General features: G+C 50.6%; 1 protein-coding gene across 3 annotated transcripts in view; it reads left to right on the forward strand.

Moving 5' to 3' along the window:
* EEPD1 (endonuclease/exonuclease/phosphatase family domain containing 1) overlaps positions 1-23,361 on the forward strand; it is a 67,387-nt gene that overhangs the window by 32,392 nt on the left and 11,634 nt on the right. The gene's annotated exons all lie outside the window — the stretch shown is intronic.

Below are 23,361 nucleotides of genomic sequence, written 5' to 3' on the forward strand. Positions count from 1 at the left end.
ACTTCCTGGTCTCAGGGTCTGCCCAGGGTTGCCGGCATCCTCGGGGGCCAGATACTCCATCCTGGCTGTACAACACAGCCTGCTTCCTCCCTTCTTCATGAGAGGCGGTTTGGTGTGAGGGTTGGAGAGCCAGCCTCGGGTTCAGGAAGACCCCTGACCTCTGACCCATCCTGGCTGGGTGCCCTTGGCCCAGTTACTCACCTTTGCCCTGGGCATATCTCTGAGCCCAAAACTTTCTGGACAGAGAGGAGGCACTGACCTGCACTGGCAGAGGGGTTTTGGGAGATCCCAAGACAAGGATGTCAAAGGTATGGCTCCAAGCAAGTAGCGCCCCTTATAGGGACGCTGTGAGGCTTGAGTGTGTGTGGGGGTGTGAAGCATTATGGGAGCTTCATAGGAGGGCTCTGGAAATGCTCGTCATTGTTCCTGCTTTGAAAGTGTGCGGGCCCTTCTCCATAGATCTGAAAGGTAAACTATTCTTTGCTCTCCTAGTTTGCTTATCGTATCAGTCTTTGTATCTAAATCCTGTACCCATTTTAACTTTATCTTGGTTTAGGGTGTAAGATGTTGGTCTATGCCTAGTTTCTGCCATAGTGTTCTCCAGTTTTCTCAGAAATTTTTGTGAAATAATGATTTTTTATCTCAGAAGCTGGAGTCTTTGGGTTTATCAAAAAGCAGATGACTAGTCATTGACCACTGTGTCTTGTGTGCCTAACCTATTCCACTGACCCACCACTCTATTTCTCAGCCAGTACCAAGCAGTTTTGATGATTGCTGCTTTATGATACAGTTTAAGATCTGATTTGGCTAGGCCACCTTCCCCTGCATTTCTTTTCATTAGTTCCCTTGATATTCTGGACCTTTTGTTCTCCAGGATGAATTTTGTTATTGTTCTTTTCTAGCTCTATAAAATAAGTTTTTGGTAGTTTGATGGTTATGGTACCTAAATTAATTTAGGTAGAATTTTCATTTTTATTATGTTAGCTCGACCTACCCATGAGCAACTGATATTTTTCCAGTTGTTTAGATCTGACTTTATTTGTGTGAAAAATGTTTTGTAATTATGTTCATATAGTTCCTGGTTTGTTTTGGTAGGTAGACTTCCAAATATTTTATAATGTCTACAGTAACTTTAAATGGAATTTCTCTTTCTATCTCTTGCTGTTTGGCTTTGTTGCTAATATATAGAAATGCCAGTGATTTGAGTGGGTTTATTTTATATCTTGCAACTTAGCTAAATTTGTTTATTATTTCAGGTAGGTTTTTACTTGATTCTCTAGGATTCTCTGAGTATGCCATCATATCATCTGCAAAGAGTGAAAGCTTTGTTTCTTCTTTGCCTGTTCTAATTCCTTCAGTTTCTTTTTCTTCTCTGATTGCTACAGCTAACATTTCTAGTACAATATGAATACCGGTGGTGATAATGGACATCCTTGTTTTATCTTATTGGGAATGCTTCTGGCTTGTCCCCATTACATATAATGTTTGCTGATGGTTTTAGATAGATGCTACCTATCATTTTAAGGAAGACTCCATTTATTCTTTATGTTCTCCAGTGTTTTTAATAGGAATGGGTGTTATATTTTGTCAAATGCTTTTTTTCTGCATCTATTGAGATAATCATGTGATTTGTTAGTTGTGTTGTTGATATGCTCAATGATGCTGATAGTTTTCCTAATATTGAACCAGCCTTGCATTCCTGGTATAAATGCGACCTGATCACAGTCTATTATCCTCAAGATAAATTGCTGTAATCTCTTCATTGATATTTTATTTAAAATTTTTGCATCCATGTTCATTAGGGAAATTGGTCCATAATTTTCTTTCTCTGTTTTGACTCTTCCCAGTTTAGGTATCAGCACCATATTTGTGTCATAAAAAGAATTTGGTAGGATACCTTCTTCACCTATTTTCCCAAATAGTTTATATAGGATTGGAATTAGTTGTTTTTTAAATATGAAAATATTTTTTTAAAAAGAATGTCACAGGCCCCAGTTAAGGACCTTCTGGGTCTCTGGGGCTCCCCTGAGGCTTCAAGTGTTTATGCAGGTCTGTTGGGCTTTGTGGGAGTAATACAAAGACATCACTTAGAAAATCCCCAGTGACTGTCATCTGTCACCCCCAGCCTCAAGCCAGGAGATGAGAAAATGGATGGAGAGTGCGGATGTGTGTGTGGGTGGGTGTGGGATGTCACTGTCTTTGGGAGCTTAAAGGACCGCCGTGCAAGTGGTGGGCAGAATTAGGAGTGAGGGGCGCAAGGTGTACAGGGGATCTTTCCCCCCGATCTGTCCTGAGTCTTTCTGACACTCAGAGCTGTCTCCAGGTGGGCTCAGCCACTTCCAGAAGGGACGGCTCAGAGCTGTCCCCAGGTGGGCCCAGCCACTTCCAGAAGGGACGGCTCAGAGCTGTCCCCAGGTGGGCCTGGCCGCCTCCAGAAGGGACTGCTCAGAGTTATTCTCAGGTGGGCCTGGCCCATCTAGAGGGGATGGGGCACCCTTTTCCATAGGTCCTCAGTCAGGAGCTGGAGGCCTGCTTGTCAGGTGGGCTCTGGAGGGCTTGCGTGTTCAGGAAGTCCCAGATGGACTTTGGGTCCACAGCTGCTAATATAAGGACATCCTGGTGGCAGGTCTGCCTCTTGACTGTCTCCAGAATCACAAACTGGCGATAGGAAGGCCTCAGGAGGCAAGAGGAGAGGAGGGAGGCCTCCGTCCTCCATCAGTCCAGTTGGTGGTTGCTGCTCTGACCCCAACCCTCGATGGGGTTGGGCCTCCTGGCAGGGGCCCACCCGGCCAGCTAGGTCCTCAGAAGGCCCAGCCCTCACAGTCTGAGCTTGGCTAGGACTGGGCCGCTGTCCGCCCTTCCTCCTCACCTCTGCCCCAGAAGGCCGAGCTCTGTGGCAGGAGATTGGGGCCAAGTCCTAGCTAGCCAGGTCCTCCTCCCCATGCAGGAAGCTGTCCGCCGGGCCCCGCCCCAGAAAACAAGCTCTGGGAAGATTTTTATACCCTTCCCCACGAGTTCAGCATTAAGAGCCTGGGGGGCCGTTCTTCCTGCCCCCAAAGTACAAATGTGTGGAATGCGGGCTGTGCTGGGTGCTAAGGGCTGTCCTTCCCCAGCTGTTCTCAGAAAGCCCAGCATCCCCTGGCCTCATCCCGGCACATGGCTCCTCGCTCACTCTGGGTGAGCCTCGGTGGCTTGGAAGGGAGGTTGGAGGCCAGAGGCCAGCCCCCTTCCCTTATTAGAGATGAGGAAGGTGACCTGCTGGGCTCCCACAGGCAGTCAGTGACGAGGACACGCTTCAGAGGCGGCTCCTCACTTCTCAGGGCTGAGGGTTTTCTGTTTAATTCAGTTCATCACGGAATTATTCTGTGCCTAGTACATGGCAGGCCCGGTGTTAGGAGACGGCAAGGACATATTCCCTGCCCTGCAGGAGCTTCCATTCTGTGGAAGGAAGTAGTACCCAGAGGAGTGTGATAGTGGAAGGAATTGGATGTGGAAGTCAGAGGGCCTGGGTTTGAATCCTGTCTCTGATGCTTCCTGCCTGTGTGACCCTGGGAAGGTGACCTCACCTTCCTGGGCCTCGGCCCTTCCAGCTGCATGACCCCAAGTCAATACAAAGTCTGTGCAGAATAATGTGATGGGAGAGGAAACCCTGACAAACAAGGGGATCTGGAGAGAGGCAGTGTGTATGTGTGTGTGCGTGTGTGTGTGTGTGTGTGTGTGTGTATGTGTGTTGTGTGTGTGTGTTTCAGCTCTGTGATCCCATGTCAATACAAAGTCTGTGCAGAATAATGTGATTTGAGAGGAAACCCTGACAAACGGGGGAATCAGGAGAGGGGCAGTGTGTATGTGTATGTGTACGTGTATGTGTGTGTATGTATGTGTGTGTGTGTGTGTTTTAGCTCTGTGATCCCATGTCAATACAAAGTCTGTGCAGAATAATGTGATGGGAGAGGAGACCCTGAGAAACAAGGGGATCCGGAGAGAGGCAGTGTGTATGTGTGTGTGTGTGTATATGTGTGTGTGCGTTTCAGCTCTGTGATCCCATGTCAATACAAAGTCTGTGCAGAATAATGTGATGGGAGAGGAAACCCTGACAAATGGGGGAATCAGGAGAGAGGCAGTGTGTGTGTGTGTGTGTGTGTGTGTGTGTGTGTTGTGCGTGTGTGTGTACATGTTTCAGCTCTGTGATCCTATGTCAATACAAAGTCTGTGCAGAATAATGTGATGGGAGAGGAGACCCTGACAAATGAGGGGATCTGGAGAGAGGCAGTGTGTATGTGTGTGTGTGTGTGTGTGTGTGTGTATGCGTGTATGTGTGTGTGTGCGCATGTGTATGTTTGTATGAGTGTGTGTGCATGTGTGTGTGTGTGTGTGTGTGTGTGTGTGTGTGTTTCAGCTCTGTGATCCCATGTCAATACAAAGTCTGTGCAGAATAATGTGATGGGAGAGGAGACCCTGAGAAACAAGGGGATCCAGAGAGAGGCAGTGTGTATGTGTGTGTGTGTGTATGTGTGTGTGCGTTTCAGCTCTGTGATCCCATGTCAATACAAAGTCTGTGCAGAATAATGTGATGGGAGAGGAAACCCTGACAAACGGGGGAATCAGGAGAGAGGCAGTGTATATGTGTGTGTGTGTGTGTGTGTGTATGTGTGTGTATGTATGTATGTGTGTGTGTGCGTGTGCGTGTTTGAGCTCTGTGATCCCATGTCAGTACGAAGTCTGTGCAGAATAATGTGATGGGAGAGGAAACCCTGACAAACGAGGGGATCCGGAGAGAGGCAGTGTGTATATGTGTGTGTGTGGGGGGGGACAAAATTGTGAGATGCTTTAAATACCAGAGGAACTTGTCTCCCATCCCAACTGAAGCTTCTGAGTGAGGGACAGCCGGCAGGGCCAAGGGCTCGAGGGTCAGTCTTTGGTCAGCTGTGCAAAGGTTGCATTGAAGAGGGGCCGCGCTGCCCTTTCTAGTCAAGGCGTTTCGGAGCTGGGAGGACGTCACTACAGGCTTGGCTGTGCCGGGGAGGCAGACTCTTTTTAAGGTGGGACCTGCTTGAGAGCTTCTGGTCTCCCCCAGCAGGGCTCTCTGACCTGGGAGCGTGACTTGAGGAAGATCAGGGCAGGCCCCGAGATAGGTCGGGGGGGGGGGGAGACGTCTCGGGGGGTGCCTCTAAGGCTGCCGAGGTGAAGGAGGGTCTGAGACTAGCAGCTGAGGCCCGGTGGGGAACCGTGCTGGCCGAGGGAGCCAGGGGGCTGCTAGAGGGCAGTGCCAAGTGACCGGGCCGGGGCTTAGCCTCTGCCCCTGTCCTCGGCTCCTGACGTTCTGTGTGCCGTTAGAAATGGCTCTGGGTCTTTGGGCATTTTTCCTCCCACGCTGGGCTCTGGGGTTCCGTGGGTGATGGGCCCTGAGCCAGATCAGTGAAGTCCCCTCGCATCACTGTCTCAGCAGGGCAGGGGCTGGTTTGCCGTGAATGGCTGGGCCAGGACAAATAGGGGCTTCAGTGTAGTCCACAAAGCCCCATTGAGGAGGAGGCATCAGGTGGCAGGATGGATGGAGCCCAGGACTCTCAAAGGCCATTTGCCAGGGCACAGACCCTGCCAGGTCCAGCCCAGCTCAAGGAGAGCCCCTGCCCTGGACAATGGAGTCCAAGGATCAGGCAGGCTAAGTCTGCAGGAGATTAGCGCCAGTCTGGCTGCAGGGAGCTGGCTTCCTTTGGATTCTTGTCACAGTAACTCTCCAAGACTGTCCAGTGGGCTATAAGGGGGTGCAGCGTGTGCTGCTGGAGAGGGTACAAAGACCAACGTCACTGGTCTCTGAAGTACTAAAGTATTGTGGCGGCCTCTTGTGCTAGGCATGATGGAGCCCATGAAGATGAATCAATTGTGGTCCTTGCCTCCAGGGGCTTAGGATCTCCTGTGCCAGCGTGAAACAAGCATTTATTAGGCACCTGGGGTATGCCCAGGTAATGACAATACAAAGCAGATTATGCCGTGCACACGGGAGGTATAGCAGGCTTCCTAAGGAGAGAGAACCTTCACAGCTACTTAGAGGAATCTGATAGCACTCTTGAAGAAGGTTGCATTGGAACTGGGTCTTGAAGGATAGCTAAGATTGTTTTTTCCTTTTTTATTTAGTATTTTATTTTCCCCACTTACACATAAAAACAATTTGAACATTTGTTTTTAAAACTTTGAGTTCCAAATTCTCTCCCTTCTTCTCCCTGCTCCCCCCCCATTGAGAAGGCAAGCAGTTCAATATAGGTTATACGTGTATAGTCATGCAAAACACTTCCATAATAGTCATATTCAGACACCATTGGTTCTTTCTCTGGGAGTGGATAGCATTTTTCATCATAAGTCCTTTACAGTTGTCTTGGATCATTGGGTTGCTGAGAATAGCCAAGTCACCCTCAGCTAATCATCTTACAATATTACTGATACTTTGTACGTGGTACTTTGCATCAGTTCGTGTAAGTCTTTCCAGGTTTTTCTGAGAGCATTCTGCTCATCATTTTCTATAGTACAATAGCATTTCATCACAAGCACATGCCATCCTATTCGGCCATTCTCCAATTGATGAACATCCCTTCCATTTCTGATTCTTTGCCCCCAGAAAAGAGCTGCTATAACTGTTTTTGTACATATAAGTCCTTTTCCTTTTTTATATCTTTTATATCTGGTAGTAATATTGCTGGGTCAAAGGGTATGCATGGTTTTATAGCCCTTTGGGCATAGTTCCAGAATGCTCTACAGAATAGTTGGATCATTTCACAACTTCACCAACAGTGCATTAATGTCTCATTTTTCCCACATCCCCTCCTACATTTATCATTTACCTTCTCTGTCCTATTAGCCAATCTAATAGGTATGAGGTAGTACCTCAGAATTATTTTAATTTACTAATAATGAGCTAAGTCACTTTTCGTATGGCTATAGGTAGCTTTGATTACTTCATCTGAAAACTGATCATATCTTTTGATCATTTATCAATTGGAGAATGGCTTTTATTTTTATAAATTTGACTCAGTTCTCTATATGTTTGAGAAATGAGGCTTTTATCAGAGAAGCTTGCTTCAAATTTTTTTTTCGCAGTTACTTTTGTTAACTGAATTTCTCTTATCCCCTTCCCCTCCTACTTTCTTGTAGTAAGATGGATTTCTATACTCAAATGAGTGTATGTGTTATTCCCTTTTTGAGCCAATTCTGATGAGAGTAAGGTTCACTCAGTTCCCCTCATCTCCCCGCCCCACAGTGTAAAAGCTTTTTCTTGCCTCTTTTATTTGAGATAATTTACCCCATTCCACTCTCCCTTTCCCTTTCTCCCAGTACATTCCTCTTTCTCACCCCTTAGTTTTATTTTTTAGATGTCATCCCTTCATATTCAACTCACACCTGTGCCCACTGTCTAAATATGCTCCTTCTAACTACCCTAATAATGAGAAAGGTCTTCTGAGTTACAAGCACTATCTTCCCATGTAGGAATGTCAGCAGTTTAACCTTATGAATTGCTTTATGATTCCCTCTTCCTGTTTACCTTTTAATGCTTCTCATGAGTCTTGTATTTGAAAGTCGATAGCTAAGATTTTGACAGCTATGGGGGAAGGGCATTCTAGGCAGAGGGAATGGTGTGCGTAAAGGTAAGGAGGTGGGACAATATACAGCATGAGCAGATGACATGGGGAAGTTCAATTTGACTGAGCGTAGCGTATAGGTAGGGGAGAGATATTAATGCTGAAAAAAAGGCCACACATAATGGATGGAGGGTAGACAGAATCAGAAATCCCAAGATGAAAATGCTGCCTCACACAGCTGGAAAGCCTAAGCCTTGAGGATATAAAAAGTGGCAAAAGAGTGCCTGCCCTCAAGGAGCTTATAGTCTAATGGGGGAGACAACATGCACACAAATCTATACAAAGCAAGCTAAATACAGGATGAATAGAAGATAGTGAACAGAGGGGAGGCTCTGGAATGAAGAGGGGATGGGGAAGGCTTCCTGGAGAAGGAAGAGTTTTGGGGGGGACTTGAAGAAGGCCAGGGAGGTCAGCGGGCAGAGTGGAGGAGTTCCAGGCATGAGGAACAGCCAGAGGGAATGCCCAGAACCAGGCTATGGGGAGTCTTGTTCATGGAACACCGGGGAGTCCGTTCTTCCTCTATCAAAGAGTACTGAGTGGGAACTAAGGTGGAAGAAGACTGGAAAGGTCAGGGGGGGCCACGGTAGGAGGGGCTTTGAAGGCCAAGCAGAGCATTGGGTATTTGCTCCTGGAGGTGGGGGTGGGTGATCTGGTCAGACGCGTCCTTTAGGAAAATCCCTTTGGCTGCTGAATGGGGGATGGACTGGTGCGTGGGGAGACTGAGGCTGGCGGACCTCAGCAGGCCCGTGAGATTAGGGTCATGGTGCTCTTGATTTCAGAAATATCCATTGGTTCCCAGCTGTGTCCCGGGTGAAGCCCATGCCCCTTTGCCAGGTATTCAGGACTCTCTGAGGCTTGGGTGCTGGGGTCCCTTCCCAGCCCTATCTTTCTCCGGTCACTGGCCCTTTCCCACCTCCGGGCCATGGCTTGTACCATTCCCTGTGCCTGGAATACTGTCCCACCAGCTCTTTCCTGTTGAATTCTTGCGCATTCTTCAAAGGCCTCCACAGATGCCTCCATTGGCCACAACCCTAATTCGCTTGGGGTGTTTGGGCCCCTCTGCTGCTGTGTCTGTGCTGATGCTCCTTGCTCACCCTTGACTCAGCCCTAAGAGGGCAGGGCCAGGCGTTTCCTGGGGAAGAAAAGCCCAGGGCTGTGTCCACAGTTGTCACTTACATGGCGTTGACCAAGTTGACCAGAACAAACCAGGCTTCGCCCCTCATAAATGTCCTCACCTCTCTCTGGCCTTCACCCAGGGTGCTCTGCCTGGAGAGAAGTCAGGAATAGGACTCATTTCTCCATCAGAAAGGAGAGAATGGTGAATCATCATGGCTATAAAAATAGCACTGGAGAGGGAAACCATTTCCAAGAATAGCCCAAAGTGTGGACTTGGACCCCCAGACCTGCTGCTGGGCACTTACTATTGTGGGAGGCTCTGGTCTAGGGTTCAGGGTGAGCTGCCCCAGCCCCAGCCCCTCCCCAGGTGATCTCAAGCTGCTTGGCCCAGTGGAGTGTCCAGTTTGGTGGTGATCTTGGCTCCGTGCTTCCCCTTTCTCTCCAGTGTTTTCAGCCTCCCCCCACCCTGACTCTGGCCATGCTCATGCTTTCTTGGAGGCTTCTGAGGGTAACTTTGAAGCCCACTGGCCCTGGGGGCCCAAGGTGCTCTGCCTATCCCCACCCCCAGTCAGGGGCATAGAACTGGCATGTTTCCAGTGCAGTGAAACCTTTAGTGAACCAGAGCAGGGCAGGGGGGGACCCAGGTGGGCATCCTTCCGCCACAAGCCCAGCCACTCTGGGGCTGCACTGGAATACTTTCACTCTCTGGCACCATCTGCTTGACTCCTAGGAACAAGGCTCCTCGGAGCTGTGGGATTTGGGTGAATTTTGACTGGAAATGATCTAAAATGTAGATTTGAACACAAGCCTGTCACTCCCTACCTGCACAAAAGTCTCCCATGGCTCCCTGTGGTCTCTAAGGTAGGTGCAGGGGCCTCCACTGGGCACTCAAGGCTCTCCATTGTCAGGTTCCCTTTTTAGGTCTTGGATGTCCATGGGAAGATGGAGTTCCAAGGAGAGAGACAGCCCCCTCTGAAATCCCACAGGGAAAGTGGGGTGCAGCCAGGCCTGAGGAATATGGGCCACCTTCCTGGAAGTGGTGGCCAAAGGAGGGGCAGAGGAGGCAGAAGGAAGGTGTTCTGGGGGAAGGGAACAGTTTTGTTTGTAATTGGCAACTGAACAAATCAAATGAGAAAATATTTATAAAGTGCTTAGCATGGAGCAGGGGCTTCATGCACATTTATTTATTCATTCATTTAGCCATCCATCTGTCTGTTTTTTCCCTCCCTCCCTCCCTCCTTCCTTCTGTCCTTCCTCCCTCCCTTCCCTTCCTTCCTTCCCTTCCTCCCTCCCTCCCTCCTTCCTTTTGTCCTTCCTCCCTCCCTCCCTTCCCTTCCCTTTCCTTCCTTCCTTCCTTCCTTCCTTCCTTCCTTCCTTCCTTCCTTCCTTCCTTCCTTCCTTCCTTCCTTCCTTCCTTCCTTCCTTCCTTTCTTCCTCCCTCCCTCCCTCCCTCCCTCCCTCCCTTCCTCCCTTCCTCCCTTCCTTCTTTCCCTCTCTTCCCTCCCCTCCCCTCCCCTCCCCTCTCTTCCTTCCTTCCTTCTCTTCCCCCATGGACATCCATTGCCAGCTGGGATAGGATAAGGACTGATGTGGACTTCTTAATAAAAGTGTAGCAGATGACAGCCCGCTGTCCCCCAACTCCAGCGACTGCTGATCTGCCAGATCTGGCTCCTGGTCCCAATGGGGCTGAGAGGGGGCCCAGGATAGGGGCCTGGTCCCCCCAGATCTCAGTCTCTCTCCATAGGCCCCTCCCCTCCAGGGTCAGGGCTCCACCCATCCTCCCTCCAACAAGTCCCTTGGCTTCTGCCTGTGATCTAGCAGGAGCGTGTCCCACTAGCCCCCAGGTGCCAGCTGTGCCCACCAGGGCAGGAGGGCTGCAGGGGCTCTATCCCTCAGACCTCTCCCCTCATCTGTTTGAAAGTAACTCATTTCCTGCTTTCTCATCTGTCTGAAAGGCTTGTTCTTCAATACTGGGCTGTTCATCGTCCCGGCACTTTAATGTTCCCAGATGGAATCTCCTCTCCTCCTCCTCCTCCTCTCCTCCTCCTCCTCCTCCTCCTCCTCCTCCTCCTCCTCCTCCTCCTCCTTCTCCTCCTCCTCCTTCCCCTCTTCCCCCTCTTCCCTCTTCTCTCTCTCCTCCTGCCCTCCCCCAGGCAGGATTAATTCAATCCTTTCATCTCCAATAACTGGGCCACCTCACTTGTAGATAATCCGATGTGTAAAAAATAGACCTGGGATATTTATAAACGAGGATGATGATGGACAGCATCTGTTAGAGCCTCCTCTGTGTGGGAGTGCTGCTGATAAGAAGGAGCCTGGTGGTTTGGGCTCAGTTTTTTTTTAAACACATTTATTTATACATCAACCATGGGGGCAAGACTAGAGATGATTCAACAAAAACAACAACAAAAAAAGCGTGAGGACAAATGGAAAATGGCATGCGACAGAGAAGGCTGTCCGGGAAAGGAAGAAGACAGGCCCCCAAGGTGATGGGGAAGGGCCTGAGTGCAGCCTGTCAGGCTCCCTGCGGATGCTTTCCAGTGGAGACCCCCATGCCAATAGCCCCTTGCTACTGAGCTGTGGACCCAGGGCCGTTGACATTGGGTTTTCCTGCAGGCTTCAGATGGACTGCAAGGTGGTCCTGATGAGAGGTGACTGTCGGTGGTGCATCTGGGGTTCTGGGGGCTTTCCTGGATCTTTCACAGCTGTGTGGGCACCACTGGAGCCCACAGACTGAGAGTTAGTCACCCCTCAGTCTTGCTCCCCCATCCCTGCAGTCATCCTTTCCGGTGGCCCTGTCCCTGCCTTCTTGTACCTTACCTTCGGTCTTATTCTTCTGAGGCTGAGGCATCCCAGCGCCCATGGCGGGGCAGATGCCCAGAAGCGTAGGGGTGCTGATAAGGAGGCTCTTTGTTTCTTGGCCTCTTCTTCCCTTCCTGTTCAGCGGGGGCGGGTCCAGCTCCACAGCCACACGCAGCGTCTATGCAGGCCTAGTGCACCGAGGGACAGAATTATTACTAAGATGGGGGAAGGACTCATGTCGTCTCCCGGGGTGGAGTGTGAGCCCTTGAGAGCAGGGGTCCTTCTCTGTGCTTGTGCGTGGGATCGTAGCTTAAGACCCAGAAGTCCAAGTCATTCATTCATAAATGAGGAAGCTGGGAAGGGAATAAGCATTGAGAAAGCCCCTATTATGTGCTGGGCACGGCGCTAGGTGCTCTACAGATGTTGTCTCATTTCATAAATCTTAGGGCGCATCTGACTGTGACAAAGTGTCTGAGCTGGGATATGAACCCAGTCCTTCACAAGGGCTCCTTCACAAGGCTTCGCAGGTTCTGAGGCTCCTGGAGGGGCTCGCCAGCTCTCATGTGCGCCCTGCACCAGATGGTCTCCTGGGCAGCGGCAGACACCCTGATGCGTCTTCATGGACGACAGTGAATAGACAGGTCCTCTCAGCCGTTCTGGGAGGAGCTCTGGTGGGATTTTGACTGATCCATGGGGATGCCATATTGGAGGAGAGCCTCACAGGCAGTATTGGCCAGGTTGAGTGCTTTCTTGATAGCCAGAAAACAGTAAATCCAGAGGGCTCCTGACTTCTATTCTCAGAGAGATTTTGTAGAGGTGGGTCAGTAATTAGCGGCATTCTTTTGGTTGTCTTTGCTCAGGACTTACAAATAAAGTCAGCTCTTGGGATCACATTCAAGGAAAAATGTCAAATGGTTGTTCCAGGTCGGGGAGGGGGGCAGAGGGAAAGCTTGGTGTATCCCCTTCCTACCCCACTCTTGAATAAAATGGCTCCCTGAAAGCTTCTGCCCCCAGAGGCTGTGACCCTTCCCTGCAAACCTGGATCTAAGCTCATTGAAAAAGAAAGTCAAAGGTCATCATGGTAGATACTTAAGTAGTAGGAGCTAGGTAGAGGATTTATTAAGTGCTTACTGTATGCCACGCACTGTTCTGGTGGGCATAAGTGCCTTTATGAGAAGTGATATCAGAAGGTGTCCCTGGTCCCCCTGTGGGATGCAGCCTTAGCAGCTGCCTTGGATCCATTTACCTGGAGTAGGAGTACCTTTCCATAGAAAGCTGTAGGAGAGCTGACCGATGAGATGGAAAACCAGCCATTTCTGCGATCTCCCTGAGCTCCCAGACATCTCCTAAGCAGAAATCGTGTGCCAAAGACGAAAGCAACTTGAGATGTCTCCATGGGCTAGGACACCCAGAACCCACAAGAAGGTTAAAGAAAGCAAACATGAATTGATGTTTCACCCTGAGCTCACTCAGCACCTGTCCCCCACCACCCAAGGCTGCATCAGCCCACCCAAGGACCTGCCTTTGGGCTTGCGACCCAACCCAATCCCAGATAGCACAGTCTCCCCAGGGGAGATCCCAGCTGTAGGCCATGGAACTTTACTTGCTCTGACAAGTTCTACACCCCAAAAGATCTCTGCAGGAAAGAGGGGCAGCAGAGAGAAGGGCTTTGAAATAGAACTCAACCTCACCTCCCTCCTCCTGGAACTTGGAGGCCCAAACTCTGAATGATAGAAATTACCCCTGGCTATTGTGGCATCCCTGAGGCATCACTCTGAACTGCCAGGCCAGAGGACTGAGGAATAGAAGAGAGGGAACAGGACACCATGCATGAGTGGAAGAAAGAGCCCAGCATCCAGTGGTGGCCAGTTCTCTGCCCCTCCAAATTCAGATGGGGCAGAGAGCTAGGCTGGTGAAATGTAATTACCTGGCATGGGAGGAGGCTGAGAATCTTTGAGATCAAGTCCCCAGGGAAACCATCATCAGAGGGAAGGGAGTCAGAAAGTGAGCAATAGGGGAAAATAAGGGGGAGGGGGAAAATACTGAAATTGTCAACGATCTTAGAAAGAAGAAAACTCAAAGACTTTGAACATAAGCAAATAAATCAACAGTGAAAACAGTAACAACAGATGGAAATATGGCACAAAAGGGCACAAAAAAGGAAAATTAAATAAAACAAAAACAAAAAATCAAGGAACAGGACTAGTTGAGGGATAGAAGAAGGGGGAAATCTACTTGATTAACTGGGAGGAAAAGAAGAAAAAATTAAATTATCAGATAAAAGCAGGAAAGAAAAAGAAACTAATAAACAGAATTCCAAAGGGAAAGGGTAACAAATGGACTAGAGTCGCAGGGAGATCAAAGGTGAGGAGGGAGGAGGGCCAGCGGGAATAGGGCCATCTAAAGCCAGAGCAACTGAAGAGACACAGTACAGTGTTTACAATGAAGGGGGGCAAACCAACATTAGAGACAAATTGAGGAAACTAGAAACCTACCTCTTAACTTTAAATGTGAAGGGATGAAACAGTAACATGAAAAAGGCGACAGATCAGACAAAAAAAGTATCATCTGTTGCTTACAAGAAAGACATTTAAAAAACAAAGATGTGCAAAATAAAACTAAGGGGATAGAAACAAATTTACTGTGTTAAGTAAATCCAAAAAAACAGGAGTTGTAAACATGCTGTTTGACAAAGCAAAAAGAGACATTCAGAAAATAAAGAGGGAGAAACGAGGAAATCATGTTCTGCCCAAAGGACTCAGAGACACCAGGCCAACATCAGTAACAAACTGAGCCCCAAGTGCCCTGGCCTCCACACGTATCAAGGAAACGTTATCTGAGTCGCGAGCAGACAGAGATGGTGACATGAGAGTAACCAAAGACTTCCACGGCCCTGGCTCCATTTTGGATGAGTCAGAAAGACAAAAGGGGAAACATGGAAGCCACTGGAGGAGTGACAGCTCAGCGGCTTCGGGGGTTTTCTAAATGGGACTGCAAAAGTGTGTGTTGTGTGTGTGTGTGTGTGTGTATATGTGTATGTATATGTGTATGTGTGTATGTATATGTATATATGTGTATATACATGTGTATGTGTGTATATGTGCATATGTATGTGTGTGTATATGTGTGTATATGTGTGCGTATGTGTGTATGTAAATGTGTATGTATGTATATGTGTGTTTATATATACACGCATACATATATCTATACTTTATATATATATAATGTACACACACACACATATTTATTTCTTAGCACCAGATGGAACTTTTTGCAAAAACTGACCATGTTTTAGGGCACAGAGATATTGCAAACTAATGCAAAAAGGCAGAAATTATAAATACATCCTTTACAGAGCATAATGCAATAAAAACATTCATTGGTTCAGGGACCACAAACAAAGGACAGAAGATCCAGAAGGGGGTAGAAGAATGATGTCCTAAATAATGAGCAGGTCAAAGAACGAATCATAGGAACAGGTGATAATTATTATGTGGAAAAAAATAGTAACCGATGAAACAACATACCAGAATTTCTGGGTTGCAGCTAAAGCAGCCTTCAGGGGAAAAATCATATTCCCACCATCATACAGGAACACAGTAGAGAAGAAGAGGATTAATGAATTGAATGTTTAAAAATGAGAAAGCCAACAAAGAAACTGAAAATAAGCACAAAAGAGGAGGTGCTAAATGTCAGCCAGGAAGCAGATAAATTAGAAACAAAAACCATAGAAATGATCAATAAAACTTGAACAGACTAATAAAATTAATAAACCTTAGGCTCATCTGATTAAAAAGGAGAGGGCAGAAATCAAAGCAATAAAATGGCCAATGAGCAAGGTGAAATCGCAGTACGACCAGAAAGCGCTGAGATGCTGCTTTAGAAACAAGGCACTGAAATCCCGGCACTGCCCTTAAAGCCTGTGGCACCTTCTGCAAACCCTTCTCTTGCCTTCAGCCTCCTTGTGGGTCCCTATCAGCTCTGACTCTGGCTCTATGCCCACTGACAGGGCCAGCAGGCTTTGCTAAGAGGTGTGCTGTCCACCAGGCAGTGACATTTGGGATGTCCTGGGGCCCAGGGTCGGGGGCATCTCACAGGGCTCTGCATTCCAGCTCTCCATTGCCTGCATGAATGCCCGTCTGCCACCTTGGCCTTGTGACAGAGGCCTCCGTCCCTGTGGCTTCAGGGCCTGGCGCTGCCCCTGAGGGGAGCGGAACACTGGGCAGCAGACATTTCCTGCCCGGCCTGGTCCCTCCTCCTGATAACCATCATGGGGGCAGAGGGAGCAGGCTGGGCCTCCCTCTTGGGAAGGTGCATTCATTCTTTCACTCAGTGAGGCGTGGCTACCTAGTGGTTATGGGGAGGAAAGGGCAGGGGATGTCACTTTCCGGATGTTTCTAGCCCCCTGTCCTGAGAACCTAGTCATGCTCAGTCTGTCGTTAAGGTGGACTTTGCCAGGAGAGTTTGGAAAATTCTAACCTGTCCATTTGGAATAGATATTTCCCAATGCTGCTGATAATGTTCATTGTTATGGGGCATTTCAGAGGCTTCACATAGCACACTGGTCACTCTGTCCCTGGGCCTCCGTGTTGGGTTGGACTAGGGGACTTCTGAGGAACGCTAGAAAGCATTCCAGGGAGGAATGTTTGAAGAAAGTTTGAGACCTTCCTGCAAAGCCTTCCGAACTTGGCCCGGGCAGCTCCATGCCAGACTCGCTTTTTGTTTGCCCTGGGTCACAGCCTAGGGGTCCTGGGGTCACCACTGGGGCCATCTTTATATGACTGCAAGGAAACAGATGTCCTAGGGAGCCTAGCTCCAGAGCGGGACGTGACCTCAGAGTGCCCTTGTTTTACAGAAGGAGAAACCGAGGCCCAGTGAGGGGAACAGATTTGCCCAGCACCACCCAGATGGTGGCATCCCAGGCACTGTGCTGAGCGCTGTGGCAGAAGACCGTTCCTGCCCTCAAGGAGCTCACAATGTAATTCTCTCATCCATTCCTTAGAAGTCGTTTAAAGGAAATGTTTAATCACTCTTGTGTAGACAAGTAGCAGTGTGGATGGACCCCCCCCCCCATAGAAGAGAATTTTAAAACTAGGCATTTCTTTTTGTTTTGTTTTGGTTTTTGCTGGGCAATGGGGATAAGTGGCTTGCCTGGGGTCACACAGGAGTGTCAAGTGTCTGGGGTGGGATTTGAACTCAGGTCTTCCTGACTGCAGGGCCAGTGTGCCACCTAGCGGCCCCAAGCTAGGTATTTCTTGAGAATCATAATGCTTATCAGAAGAGCTGGCATTCACATAACACTTGAAGGCTTAGTACACATGCTGTCTCTTTGATCCGTACAACACACCTGGGAAGTAGATGCCATTATTGTCCCCACTTTACGGGTGAGGAGACTGAGGCAGGGCAGAAGCTAAAGGAGTTTCTCAGGATCGAGCTGGTGTCTATCAGAGGCTGGATTTGAACTCAGATTTTCCTGACTCTGCAATCCAGCGCTGTCTCCGTTGTGCTACCTAGTAAACACTGCATGAAGCTCTTGGTTTCCTTCCTTAGCTGTTTTTGCCTTTTAAAATTAGCTCACATCTCCCTGCGGAACGTTGTGGAGGTGGGGTGAGAGTGCCTTCATGTCTTCCGCAGCTCTCAAAGTCCCCTGGCTCAGAAAGACACAAACATCCGATGCTAGGGCGCGTTCGGAAGTAGGCAGCAGGGACTTGGCCGGATGACCTGGGGGGGGTGACTGGAGCCTGGGGCGCTGAGCTCTGTGGACCCCAGCAGCCCTGGCTGTGTTTTTGCTTGTTTGTAACAGGCAAAAAAACCAGAGGCAGAAGAAGCAGGAAGCTGGGCCTGTGGGCTTAAGGGAGGCCGGCCTCTGCCTGACCCGGGGAGTCTCTTGGCACCCCTTGACTTCATAGGCTTCCTGACTTGACCCAATTCTCTATAATGGACTTTGCTCCCAAACAGCCTGCTGGAGAGCCAGGTCCTGGAGTCCTGGAGGTCCTGGGGGGTTGTGCCCCATGCTAGAGGACCATGGCTGTAGCGAAGGGCCCTGAAGGAAGGGAAGGAGGATTTTGGTTCTTGGCGCACGAGGCAGCTGGCATCTCATTCATGCCTGCAGTTGGGATGAAAGGGACCCAGGTCAGGGGCTGTGTCAAAGCCGTCAGTCAGGCCATTCTAGTCAGGTGAATTTCCAGGGAGCATAAGCTCCGATGATGTCCCTTTAAGTAGGAGAAGCTTTGTTAAGCCTTGCTACAATCCAGTGATGTGAATTTCACAGCACTCTCTTGAACTTCCAGGCCGGTAGCCCTGTCAAAAAAGGCAACAAGGTTCGTGTGGCACAGTGCTGTCGATGAACCCATGCTGGCTTCTGGTGTTTGCTGCTGCCTGCTCTGAAGGGACCATTCCTTTAACCGTCCCTTTAATATTGTCTCTCAAATGTTGCAGGAACTTGAGCCAGGCTTCTTGGACAGGACTGAAGACTTCACCTACTTCTTCCCCTGCTCCTTTATAAAAAAAATACCAGGAGGTTTGCTCAGCTTGTCCTCTGTCCCTTTCCTCTGCTTCGAGATGTTTTGTTTGTTCCTGAAATGTCTCCATGCTTCAAACAGGTTCCCCTTTCTCCTGACCCCACTCAGATGCCACCTCCTCCACGCTGTCTTCATTGATTTCTTCTCCTGCACCTCGCTAGAGTGGTCCCACCGTCCTCAAATCTCCCCCAGCCACTCCGTGGAGCTTCTCCTACATATATAACTCTCTTGTAATTTCTTAGAGTTTTGTGTCTGTGTCTTATCCTTCTGTAGATTGTAAGCTCCCTGTGGGCAGGCAAAGAGTCACGTTTCATGGTGCCCTTTCAGTGTCCAGTCAGCCTTTGGCCATCTTCCTCTCTCCAGCCATGGAGAGGGCCGGGATGAAGTGGAAGTGACCTCAGCCAACTTGTCTACCCCTGACCACGTCAGCTACCAACAATCTTGGGAAGGAGACTCGGCCCATGTCAGAAGGGGCTCTCACCTCTCCCCATGGGTAGAGAGTGTTGTAAGGCTTGCCATGAACATTCTCTTTTGTGGACTGTCTCACCAGGTTTGTGGGGCAGGAGAAAGGTGGGAGGGAGCAGTTGCCAGGCCCTTCTACCTTGGATGCCCAGGCACAAAGAACAATCTGATCTCTGTGGTTTGCCCTGAAAGAAAAAGGAAATAGCATAGGCCAGAGGTGGAGACTGGGCTTTGTGAGTCCCTGCTGGGGCAGAAGTGGGGAGTAAAGGGGAGGGTCTCTCTGCCATGCAAGCCATCCTGCCTTGGGGCTGCAGCGGGGAAAGTAGCCCTCCCTTCTTTTCCATATCTACCCTCCTAGATCAGCTGAAGTGGGTGGGGAGGTAATAAAAAGTTCCCCCAATCCCAGGACCTCCCCAGGACTCCCCCCCCTCCAGCCATGGCCCCTGGTTACATGATGGCTGCCTGCCTGCCTCTGCCTCAGCTGTCAGAGAAGGGCCGAGGAGCCGTAGCTCCCACTCCCCACCTGGGAGATGGATCTTTGTGGCTTTCTGAAGAGTGTAGGAGGATGGGGTGGGGGTGGGGGGAGCCAGCTGCAGGGGTGGTTTTTTGGATTCCATTCAGAATCTAATTTCTTTTGCATTTGAAACACACCAAGCCTTCATTTCCTTCTCTCATTTCCCGGCACGACCTTGACTCCCCCATGCCAAGACGGTGCCTGCATCCTCAACACTGGTCCTTGATCAGTCGCAGGCCACATGTGTGGAGGAGGCCGGGGGTTGCCCATCCAGAGACACAGGAGGCTAGAGAAATGGGGAGCACAGGACAGAGACTTTCTGAAAATGAAGGGGGGCAATCCTTGGGAAGAGGGTGGGGGGCCTCTGACTGCGTTTTATCTGTATGATGAGGGGGTCGGACCAGATGGCTTTGAAGGCCCCTTCCAGCCTCCACTCCCTGGCAGGATCCACTGTGGGCCAGGTCTGGGGGGCCCCGACCCAAAGGAGGCCGCCCCCCTTTGTCCCTGAGCCTGGACGTCCAGCCCTGGTCCCATCCACCCCCAAGGAGGCTCAGGAATGGTGAGGTCCTTGGCTTTGCCAGGGGAGGGGCCTCTCCAAGCCTTGCTCGCTGTGGCTTCTGCCCTTACGCATCCTTTTCATGATGCTTGGAGGGAGTTGTTTTCATCACCTGCTTGTATCTTTACCTGTTTTGGAAACGTGCCCCTGAGAAGCTCTTGCCAGAAAGTGGTGCCCAGTGTGCGCCAGCCTACAGAGTGCATTGTGTGGTGTTCAGGACTTGGCTCCTTGGGAACTGCAGCTATTAATTAACTTGCATGGGGGCTAAAGGCTGAAGGCCAGGCGCTTGTTTGCTGGGTCCGCTTGGTTTGATAGGAGTGTTTAAACAGGGATGGCCCCAAGACCCTCTCTGATCCCCATGGGTAGGACTCATGGCTGTTCCCTAGCCCAGGAGCGCAGTGACTGGAGGGAGGCCGAGAGGGGTGATGGGGAGTCTGCAGAAAGGCTGAGGAAGCATTCCTTCCTTCCTTCCCTCCTTCCTTCCCTCTTTCCTGCCTTCTTTCCTTCCCTTTTCCTTCCCCCCTTCCTCCCTTCCTTCCTCCCTTCTTTCCTCCCTCCCTTCCTTCCTTCCTCCCTCCCTCTCTTCCTTCCTCCCTTCCCTCCCTCCTTCCTCCCTCCCTCTCTTCCTTCCCTCCTTCCCTCCTTCCTTCCTCCCTTCCTCCCTCCCTCCTTCCTTCCTTCATTCATAGTATTTATGAAGGCGGGGAAAGGGAAGGGAACAACCATTCATTAAACTTCTACTATGTGATGGCTTTGGGGGCAGCTAGGTGGCGCCATAATGTGGAAGACCTGAGTTCAGATCCCACCCAGACACTGTGTATGACCTTGGGCAAGTCTTTAACCCTGTTTGCCTCAATTTCTTTATCTGTAAAATGAGCTGGAGAAGGAAATGGCAAATCACTCCGGTATCTTTGCCAAGAAAACCCCAAATGGGGTCACGGAAGAATGGGACAAGACTGACAACCGGCTGATGTGATAGCTTTAGTCCTAGTGATAAAAAAACCTCTATTGGGGGTGGGGGTGGGGTGGGAGAGGCACACAGATACATCCATGCAAAATATAGACATAGGAAACACAAAGGACCTCCTGGGGGGGGCAGAGCCCCAGCATGTGGTGGGGGGCGTGCTGAGGGGAGGGCTTAGGTAGGATGTGGAGCAGAGTCCTGAAGGAAAGTAGGAATTTACAGTGGGCAGGTGCAGAGAGGGCATTCCAGGCGTGGGGGACAGCCAGGGCAAAGGTGTGGCTATCAGAGATGGAACACGGGGACCACTTGGGTCGTCATATAGACGGCAGGAAGGAGGGCCACGTGGAGTGAGCCTGGGCGTCAAGTCGAGGCTCCTACGGTGAGAGGTGAGAGGGCCTGAGCTAGGCTGGTGCTTGAGGAGGGCAGAGAACTAGGGAGGAACCGTGGTCCACTCCAGGGTGAGACTCTTGGTGACTGGGAGTGTGCAGAGGATGAGTTGGTTTAGGGAGAAAGAGGGCGACTCCGTCTTGGAAGTGACGAGTTTGAGATGCCGATAGGATGCTGAATGAGTGAATGAATGAATGAGCATTTGTGAAGTGCTGGGCACTCTGACTGGTGCTGGGCATACAAAGGAAATAGCGGCTGCTCTGGAGGAGCTCTGGCTCTCGTTGGAAGGATTCTGCTGCAGGCAGATAAGGCCCGAAGGTCCTGCGTGTGGGTCTCTGTATAGCAGGGTGGACAGCAAGACCCCAGAGGCCTTAGGATGCATGGAGTGTCTGCAGGGCAGGGAAGGTGGAGGGGAGCCGCATTGCTCCCTCGGGGGCACACGGGGCACTAGAACCGGAGCCCTAATCAGGGCTGGCCACTCAGAATGGGGAGTCAAGAGCTTGGAGACGGTCAATGAGCTCGAGGCATCTGATGGGGTCACCAAGGGAGGGAGCGTGGAGAGAAGAGCAGAGGCCCAGGGCTCACACACACACACACACACACACACACACACACACACACATATGCATGTATGCGTGCATATTCGCACGCATACACGCATGCACGCGCACACACTCAGGCAGTGGCAGATGAACAGCAAAGGCCTGGAAAGGAACAGCCAGGCAGATGGGAGAAGAGGGGGGAAACTGAGTTACGGGAGCGATGGGGGAGAGAGCAGAAGGGAGGAGGGGGCCATCGGCCCTGCTGGCCACCGCAGAGACGAGGGCAAGAAGAGGACTGTGAGGAGGCCACTGCATCTGTAGGTGAGGGAGCTGGTCGCCTTGGAGGGAGGTTCAGGAGTGTGGGGGGGCAGTGCGGGGAAGCCCCCTGGCAAGCAGTTGGGAAGTGAGTGGGGGTGAGGCGGTTCAGTTAGTCATCTGTTGTCTGTTGGGCTCATGGTGACCAGAGTTCCCCCACCCCATTTTACAGAGGAGGAAACTGAGGTCAGAGACATGAAGTGACACCGGAGATCACCAGCTCCTCTGACTCCAAATCTAGCCCTCCATTACAGGGAGAGGTGGGGTGGTGATCGGGGGAAGCTAGTCTGCATTTCCTGTATGCCCCATCCCATGTGTGTTGGGTGATGCTGACCCCTTTATTGCCAGGATCAAAGGTGAGCAGTGGGAGGTCCCCCCCCCATGCCTCTTACTTGGCCTTCACTACCGAGGCCAGCAGCCTCCCTGGGAGGAAGGAGCTTTGGGAATGCTGATGCTGGCTCTGGAAGGGCTGGTTTTAGTACAAAAGCCTTCAGGAACTTAAGCCGGCGCTGGTGCCGGTGCCTGGCGAAATGGGTGGCGAGGTTCACGCGAAGATTACGGCAGGATGAGAGCAGGGGGAAGAGAGGTTCCTCTGTGCCCTCCCTGCCTCCTCCCCATCCGACCTGCTGCCTCTCTTCTGTCCCCTTTTCTTCTCCTCCGTCTCCCCACACTTCCCCATTCCTGGCCTGGGTTTGGCCTGGGGGCCCAGGGCAGCCAAAGGTCTCTCCCTCAGGCCCCCCACCTCCCATGTGGCCTCTACCCAAGCCCATGTTGCCCCATGGAAACCGCCCATGGTGAGGAGCAGAGACGGAGGCATGATCTGTCCCGATGGGTCACTTCAGACTGGGAGCTCGCTGAGGGCAGGGACTGACTTTTGCCTTTCTTGTCCTTAGCACTTAGCTGGGTGCCTTGGCCCATAGGGCGCTTGACCAAGGCTTGATGACTGACTTTATCACCCTGAGGAGGGACAGCCGGTGGTGATGGCTGTTGGGCTGGGTGTTGGCAGAGGCCTGGGTTCAAATCCTGATGCCTTGGTCCAGTCACATGACGTCTCTCCGCCTTGGCTTACTCGCTGTACAATGGGGATCATAATGCCCAGGTTCCACTTGTCAGGGCGCTCCTGAGGCAGGTACTTTGCAAACATTCAAACTCCATTGAAATGTGAGCTCGGGCTCCCCTGCACCTGGGCTGCTGCTTTTCGGAAGGCAGGTGCCAGCCTGTACCTGGAGCCATGCTGAGTTTCATCTTCTCAGAGTCGGGCCTCAGATTTCTTCAGCGACAGATTCAGCCCGGGCCCTTGGGCAGGCTCCCAGTGCTTTCCCTCCTTTTGATAGATGGGGGAGGGAGCCAGAGACCGCGGCCAGGAGTGTGACCTACACTTTTCCCCCTGCTTTGTGGGGATTGTTAGGTTGAACAATCCAGTACATTTACACGCTTGGACCTTTTGTTTTTTCCTTAAAAACTGGAAAAAATAGAAAATAGTCAGGCCTGTAACTTTGGCTGGGAATATTGGGGCTTGGAAAGGTACTCAGTTCTTTTATTCTTATCTTCTCC

The sequence above is a fragment of the Phascolarctos cinereus genome, unplaced genomic scaffold (genome assembly GCF_003287225.1).
Source record: "Phascolarctos cinereus isolate Bilbo 61053 unplaced genomic scaffold, phaCin_HiC Scaffold_4;HRSCAF=312, whole genome shotgun sequence".
Taxonomy (NCBI): domain Eukaryota; kingdom Metazoa; phylum Chordata; class Mammalia; order Diprotodontia; family Phascolarctidae; genus Phascolarctos; species Phascolarctos cinereus.